Raw genomic sequence first — 11,655 nt, 5'->3', positions numbered from 1 at the left:
GTAGATGACACCGTTCAGGCTGGTGCTTCTTCCAACATGTGAATCATTCTTTCATGAACAGCCATGTTATAAAGGAAGTGCTTATTGGCTATTTTGTGTAGTTATAGTAATTATAAAAGTAGTTCATTGAAAAATAAAATGGTTGTATATCTGTAATGTGAGAAACCAGAACATGTTTAAAGCTATATTTAATGCAATAAAATATTTTAATTCATCTCATAAAAACAAGCTATTTTATTTATTTATTTATTTTTAAATCCTGGTTGAAACTATTTGCTCATAAATTATTTTAATTGTTGATCTCATTCTAATGAAGAGACCCATTAGGGACATAATATAAGCAGTTATAAGAAGAAGAAATAATTAAGAAGCAATAGAAGGTTTTTAAGAAAACAAAACAAGAATAAGATGAAGAATAACGTTACACTTTATAAATATGTCTTTAGCTGTTTTTTTTTTTTTAAATGATGTACTGTATTTGCCTGCCTGATCTTTATTGGTACAGCATTTTGTCAGTGCATATTTTATTTTTTGGATACACTGAGCAAGCCTGCAGTACTAGATCTTGGTGAAGGATCTGGAACATATGGAGACAGCCAATCCATAATGTACAATGGTGCTACTGCAAACTAATAGCAGGACTTTAAAATCTATCCTGCAATAGAAAGGGAGACAATGTAATGTCACCAGGATTGGTGTAAAACTGCATGTTCTCTCGAGTGTAGCTGTAAGAACCTCAGCCTGTCAGAGTCTTTAGTATATTCATGCAAAAAGTGATATATACTCTCTATATTATATATTCAATTTGTGTACAATTTAAGAAATTTCCCTGTAAAATTATAGTAAACTCCTGGCAGCTGCATTTGCCAGCATTGTAGTGTTTTTGTTTTACAGTGTTACTGTCATTTATATCAAAAGTGTATTACTGTTTCTTACAGTATTCTTACAGTACTCTACTGCAAAATGTGAGCTTTATAGTAGAATACTGTAGCTAGAATTGCAGTAATAGCCTATATTTCTACCATGTTTCTGCTATAATCTTCTTAGCAGATCGCAGTTTTTAATGGTATTACAGTAAACAACTTCAAATTTTAGTTCATGTTATTACTGAGAATTGTTGCTTGAGTTTGTATTTTAAATTCAAAACCATATAACAAAAAAACTAAGACTTTCACTTGACTAAGACAAGTAAAAGCTAATGAAATTAAACATTTATTAAAGAACAAGGAAACATTTTTAAACATATTTTTACTTTTTTGTTCTTGTCTAAAATTTTAGCAGGCTGAAATGATCAAATATCTCACATTTTCAACACTGGTGATGGTGTGGGCATGATAGTGTCCAGGCAGAGTTCACTGGGAGACAGAGAGAGAGAGATGAATAACAATGGAGCACGGAGAGACAAAGATACATAACGAGAGAGAAGAGGAAGGGATAACTAACTACCTTGTATAAAGTTTTCAATTGAGTGGTGACCTGTAGCATGACCGTGTGAACCTTCTTTTGGACAAGTCTCTGTATCTTCTTGGACATTTTTTTGTCCCTGGTTGGCCTTCATTCCAGACAGCAGGATGAATGTTGATAACTCGATGCTGATGCATCCAAGAGCTCCTGTGTCTCGCCCCGTAACTTATTGCCGGCAGAGAAAAATATTGTTATAATGCTGGCATGATGTACTGTACGGTAGTATACTGTTCGAAGTATACAAGAACAGTAAAATCCTGCTGGAAATTGGCCATATTTTTACAGCATTTTTTTTTTTTTTTACAGTGTATGAAATCCTGCAGGTGTGTGAATCTTCAGCTTGGTAACCATGAGGTATGTTTTTTCTGTTGTGTACAGTAACAGCTGGTGGTGATAATAGATGTGAGGGCTAAAATCCATTGTCCATCTATTGCTCAACTATGAAATGAGATGGGTTTAGCAAGGCATTATATAATCAATAGAATCATAACAATTTTGGGGAAAGCTATTACACTCATACACACACACTTAAAGGCCCACAAAAGTAGCTGCATTCATGATTTCAATTTTTTTTTTTTTTTTTTTTTTTACAAGTGTTTTCATGTCCGTAATGCTCAACTGGGTTCATGTCAAGTTTCTTCCAAATACCAAACACAGTAAACAGACAAGTTAACCCTTTCACTCAAACCAAAAACACAAAACAGTTCTATCCTCTGTCATTTGGTGTAATCTTTGATTTGGAACCGTGTGCTTTGTCTGTCTAATTTTAAGGCATTTGGGAGGAACTAGGATGATCTCCACCTCATTCACGTTCATTACACCCATGACTGTATTTCACATGCAGTTTCCTAATTGTCATATTACAGCAAACCAGTGACTACATTTTCCATCCTGCACTGCAGCCTACAAACATGGCCGCCATGGACTGTAATTCCCAGAACAATCACATTCATTCTAATCACACACACCTGCATCAAATTCACAGCACTCACAACCACAGTATAAAGAGACTGTTTGAACACAATGACTTTGCGAAGTATTGAGTGTTATCACTGTAACCAGCGTTTATACCCTGTTCCTCGTATTGTTTCATGTTCCTTGATCTTGTTTCTTGTTTCTCGTTCTCGATTCTTGCCTTGCCTTGTTTATGCCTGTTTGCAGATCACCTGACCCATTGCCTGTTTTTGTCTTATGATTTGGATTTGTCTGCCTGCCTCTCTTTATTAAAAGCTCTTATCTGCACTTGCATCTGTCCTAACCTCCATTACATCCATTTCGTGAGAGAATACTTCGCCTCACCATAGATGCAGCAGGAAGAGAGAGAAGACGCCATGCTAGGGAAACCAAGCAAACCGTCCCAGCTTTGGACTTTATCCAGTTACCCCAGTGGACTGTCACAGATCTCCCATGATCATCTGTATGATGGGATTTTTGGCTACCCTGAATATTTTCTTGTTGACTACCAGTTCTATTTTGCAAGCCTAGCGGACCCCAAGCCCAACGAGAAGCAATGGCTAAGGTTCATGTTGTCCCACCCATGAGGTGGTCTCACCTGCTGAACTCCCGTCGGAGGTCAACAGGGCAACCTCCTCCCCAGCGCTCCAGCATGAGACCCACGAGTCGGTCTCATCTCCAGAGCTCCATCATAAAGCCAAGTTCCTGTCTGAGGTCGAAGAGACGGCCTCCCAAGCCAAGTTCTGTCCGAGATCGAAGAGACGGCCTCTCACACCAAGTTCCTGTCTGAGGTCGAACAGGTGACCTCCCATGCCCAGTTGCTGTCTGAGGTCGAACAGGCGACCTCTGAAGCCCAGTTCCTGTCTGAGGTCGAAGAGAGAACCTCTCAAGCCAAGTTCCTGTCTGAGCTCGAGGAGATGACCTCTCAAGCCAAGTTCCTGTCTGAGGTCAAAGAGACAGCCTCTCACGCCAAGTTCCTGTCCGAGGTCAAAGAGGTGACCTCCCACACCAAGTTCCTGTCCAAGATCGAGAAGACGACCCCTCAAGCCAAGTTCTTGTCCGAGGTCGAAGAGATGACTTCTCAAGCCAAGTTCCTTTCCAAGGTTGAAGAGACGACCTCCCAAGCCAAGTTCCTGTCTGAGGTTGAAGAGACGGCGTCCCTAGCCAAGTTCCTGTCTGAGGTCGAATAGATGGCTTCTCAAGCCAAGTTCCTGTCCGAAGTCTAAGAGTCGGCCTCTCAAGCCAAGTTTCTGTCCGAGCTCGAGGAGACAAGCTCTCAAGCCAAGCTCCTGTCTGAAGTCTAAGAGTCGGCCTCTCAAGCCAAGTTCCTGTCCGAGCTCGAGGAGACGACCTCTCAAACCAAGTTCCTGTCTGAGGTCGAAGAGACGGCCTCCCAAGCCAAGTTCTGTCCGAGATCGAAGAGACGGCCTCTCACACCAAGTTCCTGTCTGAGGTCTAAGAGTCGGCCTCCCAAGCCTAGTTGCTGTCTGAGGTCGAACAGGTGACCTCTGAAGCCAAGTTCCTGTCCGAGGTCGAAGAGACGGCCTCCCAAGCCCAATTCCTGTCTGAGGTCAAAGAGAGAACCTCTCAAGCCGAGTTCCTATCTGAGCTCGAGATGACCTGTCAAGCCAAGTTCCTGTCTGAGGTCGAAGAGACAGCCTCTCATGCCAAGTTCCTGTCCGAGGTCAAAGAGGTGACCTCCCACACCAAGTTCCTGTCCAAGATCGAGAAGACGACCCCTCAAGCCAAGTTCTTGTCCAAGGTCGAAGAGATGACCTCTCAAGCCAAGTTCCTTTCCAAGGTTGAAGAGACGACCTCCCAAGCCAAGTTCCTGTCTGAGGTCGAAGAGACGGCCTCCCTGGCCAAGTTCCTGTCTGAGGTTGAAGAGACGGCCTCCCTGGCCAAGTTCCTGTCTGAGGTCGAAGAGATGACCTCTCAAGCCAAGTTCCTTTCCAAGGTTGAAGAGACGACCTCCCAAGCCAAGTTCCTGTCTGAGGTCGAATAGGTGGCTTCTCAAGCCAAGTTCCTGTCTGAAGTCTAAGAGTCGGCCTCTCAAGCTAAGTCCCTGTCCGAGCTCGAGGAGATGACCTCTCAAGCCAAGTTCCTGTCAGAGGTTGAAGAGACGGCCTCCCAAGCCCAGCTCCTGTCCGAGGTTGAAGAGAGAACCTCTCAAGCCAAGTTTCTGTCCGAGGTCATACAGGCGACCTCTCAAGCCAAGTTCCTGTCCGAGGTCAAAGAGACGACCTCTCAAGCCAAGTTCCTGTCCGAGGTCAAAGACACGACCTCTCAAGCCAAGTTCATGTCCGAGGTCGAAGAGACGACCTCCCAAGCCAAATTCCTGTCTGAGCTCGAAAAGAGGGCCTCTCAAGCCAAGTTCCTGTCCGAGGTCGAAAAGACGGCCTCCCAAGACGGGTTCCAGTCTGAGTTCGATGAAGTGACCTTTCACGCCAAGTTTCAGTCTGAGATTGACGATGTGACCTTCCACGACAAGTTCCAGTCTGAGATCGACGAGGCGACCACCCACACCAAGTTCCAGTCCAAGGTCTCTAACATGGACAACCAAGTTATGCTCACACCTGAGTCTGCTGACACGACCAACCAAGTTCTCCTCATGCCTGAAACCGACATCATGATCGACCAAGTTATGCTCATGCCTGAGTCTGTAGACATGACCAACCAAGTTCTCCTCATGCCTGAAGCCGACGTCACAACTAACCAGGTTCTGCTAACGCCTGAAGCCGAAGACACAACTTCCCAAGCTTGGGTCTTGCCAAATGACTCCGGAAAACCAGCCCCAGCCTCATGTCTGCTCCTCAGCTCCTCGAGGAACCTGCTACTTGTCGGACAATGCCTGCATTGGAACCTGAGGGGCTGTGAAGACATTTTGCCCAGAAGGCCAGGACCGCCGGGGGAGGGAGTGTATTTTGGCGCTTGAGGGGAAGTGTCCTTGGGGGGGGTTCTGTCATATCACAGAAAACCAGTGACTACATTTCCCATCCTGCACTGCAGCCTACAAACATGGTCGCCGTGGACTGCAATTTCCAGAACACTTACATTCATTCCAATCACGTACACCTGCATCAAATTCACAGCACTCACAACCACAGTATAAAGAGACTGTTTGAACACAATGACTTTGCAATGTAATGAGTGTTATCACCATACCAAGCGTTTATACCCTGTTGCTTGATTTGTTTCATGTTCCTTGATCTTGTTTCTTGTTCTCGATTCTTGCCTTGCCTAGTTTATGCCTGTTTGCAGATTACCTGACCCATTACCTGTTTTTGACCATGCTATTGTCTCATGATTTGGATTTGTCTGCCTGCCTCTCTTTATTAAAAGCTCTCATCTGCACTTGCATACATCCTAACCTCCATTACGTCCATTTCATGACACTAATCACTGTTGATAACATGTTACAAATGTGTCAGTGAACTAGGCTGAAAGATATCCACCTAAATGTAAATATCAGCCTAAATGTAAATCCCAGGGGTGTTTTGCTCTGTGTAATCACCAGACACAACTGTCACTGCATGAATCTACAGTCTGGGCTAGAATTAAATCAGCCCCAACCTGACTTCTTCATTTTGTGTATTTCTTGTGGTGATTGTTGGTGATGTTGTTGCATTTGGTTCCCTGAAAGTCCAAAATAAACCGCTTTATTAAAACAATCTGATACAGATGCAAAAAAAAAAAAAAAAAAAAAAAACTCATATTGATGCCTTTTAATCTTTGAAACTATTGTACCTGAGAAACTCAAGCCTCCAGATTCAGTGGTTTTTTTGTCATGCCAATGCCAGAAACCTTCAACTACACGACCCAGAGTACTACGCAATCTCCATAATTACTGATCTTGTTTGTGTTTCACGTTTTGCCTTAGTCATGCCTAGTTCAGGTTCTTTTCTATTCGCTGGACCTCTGCCTGTTATATTGACTATGCACCTGCATTATGTTGTGGAATTGTCTGCCTGCGTCATCAACAAAGGTCCTGTTTTATTATGTTATCTTATCTGTTTACCTGCACTTTCTTTCTGAAGCATAAAACAAGCTCAGAAATTAAGCTCATAAATATTTCCCATTTCTGAAGATTTAGTCAATTGGAGTTTATATTGGATCTTTTTATATACTCTTGCATGTAAATTTGAATTTCAAAGCCCTTTTTGTTTCCTATCAGCACAAATTTCGGCAGTTATACATGCTTGTGGAAATCAGATACTATTATAATATGTAAATGCACTAGACATTTTATTCCTTGCATTCTTTTAAATAAATATGCAAAAACAACTATAATCTATCTACTGTAATTATTTAAGGCCCATACAACTGCTCAGTGAGTACAACTTTTACTGTTTTTATAGCAATCTGGTGCAATATTGCAACCATCTGATAAATCATAATGTTTGATTTTTATTATATGCTTATATAATTACACAAATTTAATTCTGGTGGCAGTGAGTATTGCTGCTGCCTCATATGCTGGATTGATGACTCTGAATTACTAAATTATGGGTCCCGATCCAGTGTATATTTCTGTCTTGCACCGAGTGTTCCTGGGTTAGGCGCTGCATCTAATCCTGACCAGAATATCTTTATTATTATTATTATTATTATTATTATTATTATTATTATTATAATATAAATATTATAAAGTCTCCCTCTCTTCACTGCTTGTGCCTGTTCTTTGTCTCACATATGCTTTATGCCTTTGTTTGGATTCTAATCCTATCTTGTGCCTTAATTTTTGTAAGTACAATGTACAATTTACATTGATCCCAAGTGACATCTAAGACTAAAACACTGGAGAACACTGGTTTTAAATGTTAATAGATAATCGTTTCTGCTATATGAATAAATGTGACTTTATTAATTCCACCTTTGTGGGCAAAGGAGCAGTGCCCGAGCCACCCAGAGTATGTACTAGTACTACAGTGGGATTTGAAGAGAATTGGATGGAGAATGGCACAAAACGGGTTTGAGATGAAATGATTGGTGTTTTGTATTGTTAGTGCATCTAAATCTTTTGAAATTATGCATATACAATTCATATTATTTCTTATAAAGCATTACTGATTTAATTTAATCCTTTAACTAACAAACATGTACTAACATGTACTTCAGGTGGTCATGAATTCATAAGACTCATGTCGTACTTAAGGTTAGCTCTTCATTAGGGTGTGATTAGTACATGCCTTAACTCATCATTAGTTCATATTTAAGTAAGTGTTAATTCAGGTATTAGTGCATGATTATTCATGTACTGTTATTGTAAAGTATTACCCACTTTTTACCCTCATCCATGGCCATAACCAGGATCAAGATTTTAGTGAGGTACACATTGCACGAATGTGTCATCACAGTGCCAAATGTGTACTACAATTGTTAATTTTTAATCTCTGTTGTTATCCTTCCATAAATTGTTCAGATTCCAGTTAGTCTGTTTAAATTTGATTGCGTTAACAGCCTAAATTGTATGTTTATTTCTGTATTATCTGTTTATTCCTCAATTATGTTGCATGAAACAATCCCGCCAATACAGTAGTTAATTATGAACTATCATGCCCATTGTGTGTTACAACAACTTAAAACTGAACTGCCATTGGGCCTCATTTATCAATCTTTTATTAAAGCAGTGTGTAGAAGTTTACGTAAGCCAAACTGATTTTCTTCATGCTAGCGTGTATGCGTAACATTGCATCTAAAAATTTTTTTTACAAATCTGGAGCCGAATTACAGAAAAGCTGAATGATGTGAATTTAACAACTGGATATATATTTTATGCAGTGATTCGTGCCTGTGATGTGTTTAATACTAAGTTAGAGTTTTATATTTTTTTCTTTTTTCATCTAGACCAGTTTCTTAAACTAATGAAACAACACCTGCTGACATGAACATTTTCTCATTAATTATTAATGCAAAGGAATGAGTCACCTTTGAATGAGTCATGCCTTTTCTTTGCTTCTTTTATTCAGACAATAGGCAAGTGTCTCCTTCTTCCTCATGGCTTACCAGGCTAAATTGTGTATGGATTTTTCTGTCCTAGTTTCTGAGCTGACGTGTCCTGAGGTCCCATGTCACATCTGTTGATTTTGTCTTTCCCTGCTGCAATCTTACAGCCTCAGATCAACCCGTCTAAACCAGAGACTGTGAAGTGCTCACAAGTCTTCTCTGGCAGCAGCTGGAGATAGCAGGTCCATAAGGAGCATGCTGGGATTGTGAGACACATGGTTGTTTCTTTTTCCCTGTTGAATGTACATGGATTGTGTGGTGTTTAATAAAGCAGTGGAGTTGCATTAGTGACTAGACACAGTGATGTGTTGCTTCTCAGATGAGAATATCTGCAGATGTTTGTGGACCTTAATGACATAGTAATTATCAACTCAATTAGCATCAAGTAATCAAGTAGAGCAAGATGTTTAGCATTCCAGTAAATAATACCTCACACCAAGCGTATAAAAAATGGATAAACATCTTAAGTAATGTCCTATGGATTGACTGGGTTCACCTTGAGAGAGAAACCAACAGTCCATCATTAATGATCTCATTTCTACTACAAGCCATCTATTTCATTACTTTTATCAATCATTAACTGAAGAAATCACAGGCATCAATTAACACTTTTTTGTCCATATCAGAGGTCACATCACTTCATATTCATTGTTATGATGAATATGTATGGTGGGTGGAAAGAAGCATCTAACCGATTTGGGGAGTGAATTATTATTATTATTTTTAAACAGTCAGTATACCTAAAGATCTCAAAGCCCTTGCTAGCTAAGTGTGATTTCCTCACACAGTGAATGTCACACTTTAATCAAGTTTTTTGATAGATATACATACCATAGTACAATTGACATAATCATAACCAATTCAGATTGTAATCTGTCAAAATGTCCAAAAGAATTTAAACAATGGAATCTTTAAACAGTTTTCTCTTTTTTCGCTTTTGGCGGTAGATAACCAGACTTTAAATGTTTACTTGTATTGATATACAGTACATGCAAAAGGGAAACAGAGAAAGCACAGTGTACTTTTTAAAAATATACATTCACCGTCCACCTTAATAGGAACACCTGTACACCTATGACCTGACCTTCTGCTGTTGTAACCCATCCACTGCAAGGTTCTGTGCTGTTTGCATGCTGAGATGCTTTTCTGCTCACCATGGTCATAAAGAATGATTACGTGAGTTATCATGAATATCATTTTGTAATTAACTTTTCTATACAGTAACCTGTGATGTACACTTGCTCTGCGTGATTAGATGTTTTTGCCTTTTCTGGGGCCGGTTATTTGTACAACCTGTTCTTTTGTGTAGAAAAGGCCACTCAAGAAATGAATCATCTTCAATACGCTGTCTTCCGAAAGCTATTAGATGGATTGATGGAGTTTCTTACTAACTTGTAAACGTACGCCCTTTTGCTCTTACAAACTCGATGAGCCATTAATAAACACCATCCTGAAATCCTCATTAGCTCTGGTTCTGCTTCATTGATAATCATTTTCAATTAAAATGCCTCCTCTTCTTTCTATGTTTCTATCATAGTCACCAGAGACACAGAGTCTGTAAAGTATCATGAATTTAATTAAAATAAAAAGAAATTTAAGGAAGAAAACAGTATGCTGGACTTAATGTTGTAAACATATCATCTAGGTTAATTTTATCGCACTGTTCTTTCTGCTAGACACCTTTGTCTTTAAAATAAACCCTTCTCAGGAGATACAGAAGAAAAATAAATGCTTTTACTGATACAGCCTTTGTAAGCTGCAGTCCTTCAAAGGGTGACAGTGCTGGGAAACAAGATGTTCTGCCAAATTTCAATGCCATTAAAAACAAATTAGGAGAGCAATAAAGTGTGCACATACAGTCAATTCATCTCATTTTAAGCAAAAGTTAAATTCATGTTGACTTCTCAGTATAAAGTAAGTTGTTGAGTTTTCTCCAGGTTTCGCCTAACACAATCATAACACGTTCCCAGCTGTTATAATACACCACTAGCATGAATACTGAATTAAAACAAGGACTTGTTCTACAAGCACGTATGCAACCATTTGAAATATAATTGGAGCTTGTAATCAGTTCAGCTATGGCTTAGTTATCTCTCATGATTAGCATAACATCTGTCAGAGCTGAATGTTTCTGTTAATTACCAGTCATTTTTTTCCCCTACCTTGCTTCCAAATGTGTCCCGAGGCAGATAGGAGGACAGTGTGACTGGAGAAAGCATTTGTCCTGTGGAATAAAGTACATCTGTTGTACTTTAGATTTTGTAGATTTTGGTTTGAGCAGGATGACAATAATAATGTCATAGCCTCAAACAAATTAAGTTGCGAGCCTATAACATTTGATTGATGCTATAGGATACTATCTATTGAATGTTTTGAGTAACCATGTAATAGGCAGTTGAGAGTCGATGACATCTGGCGTACAGTCTAGCAGCTTGTTTCCCATCACAGTGTTTGAGATGAACACAGAAGAGCTAGTATCATTGAAAGGTTTACAGGTTTCAGATAAATTTCCAGCACAACTACATCTAAAAGCCACACAAAAGACCTGAAAATAGCCAAAACATTTGGACATTGGAACAGGGAGAGGTGGTTTTTTTCCCTCTTATTTGCAGCCTTTGTCACCATGGTGCACATGTATTTATGATGTACACACATTAACCAATCCATAATCCCCCTTTCCCTCTCCCTGTCTTTACAACATGCTGTATTTTATAATAGAAAAGGTTCTGTACATCATAGACATGCTATCTGTACTGCCACTTTGCCTTAATTTATTACATTTAATTCCGATTATTTACTATAAAACTAGATCTTAGCAGCCCTGCGATGGATTTGCACCTTGTCCATGGTGTACCCCGCCTTGTGCCCGATGCTCCCTGGGATAGGCTCCAGGTTTCCGTGACCCTGAAAAGGATAAAGCGGTATAGAAGATGGATGGATGGATGGATAGATCTTAGCAGCCACAGAATATAAAAAAAGTCCCCAGTAACTCCTACTTCACTGAAAATGTTCATAGAGCATGAGCATGGGGCAGCATGGTTCCTTCCCTAACGGTCCTATATTAGAGCTCATTTTCATTTTGACCACTAGATCCAATAATAAGTCTATGGAGCTAAATGGGACAGTGAGCACATTACCTGATGATTGCACATCAACCAGAAAGGTGACCAAATCTGTGCAACATTAGTTTATATCTGCAAAATAGCAAGATAAAAAAAAAAGATTTGTCAC

Source organism: Ictalurus punctatus, chromosome 18 (genome assembly GCF_001660625.3).
Source record: "Ictalurus punctatus breed USDA103 chromosome 18, Coco_2.0, whole genome shotgun sequence".
Lineage (NCBI taxonomy): Eukaryota > Metazoa > Chordata > Actinopteri > Siluriformes > Ictaluridae > Ictalurus > Ictalurus punctatus.
The sequence above is the reverse complement of the archived record's forward strand: the minus strand, read 5'-3'. Positions refer to the sequence as shown.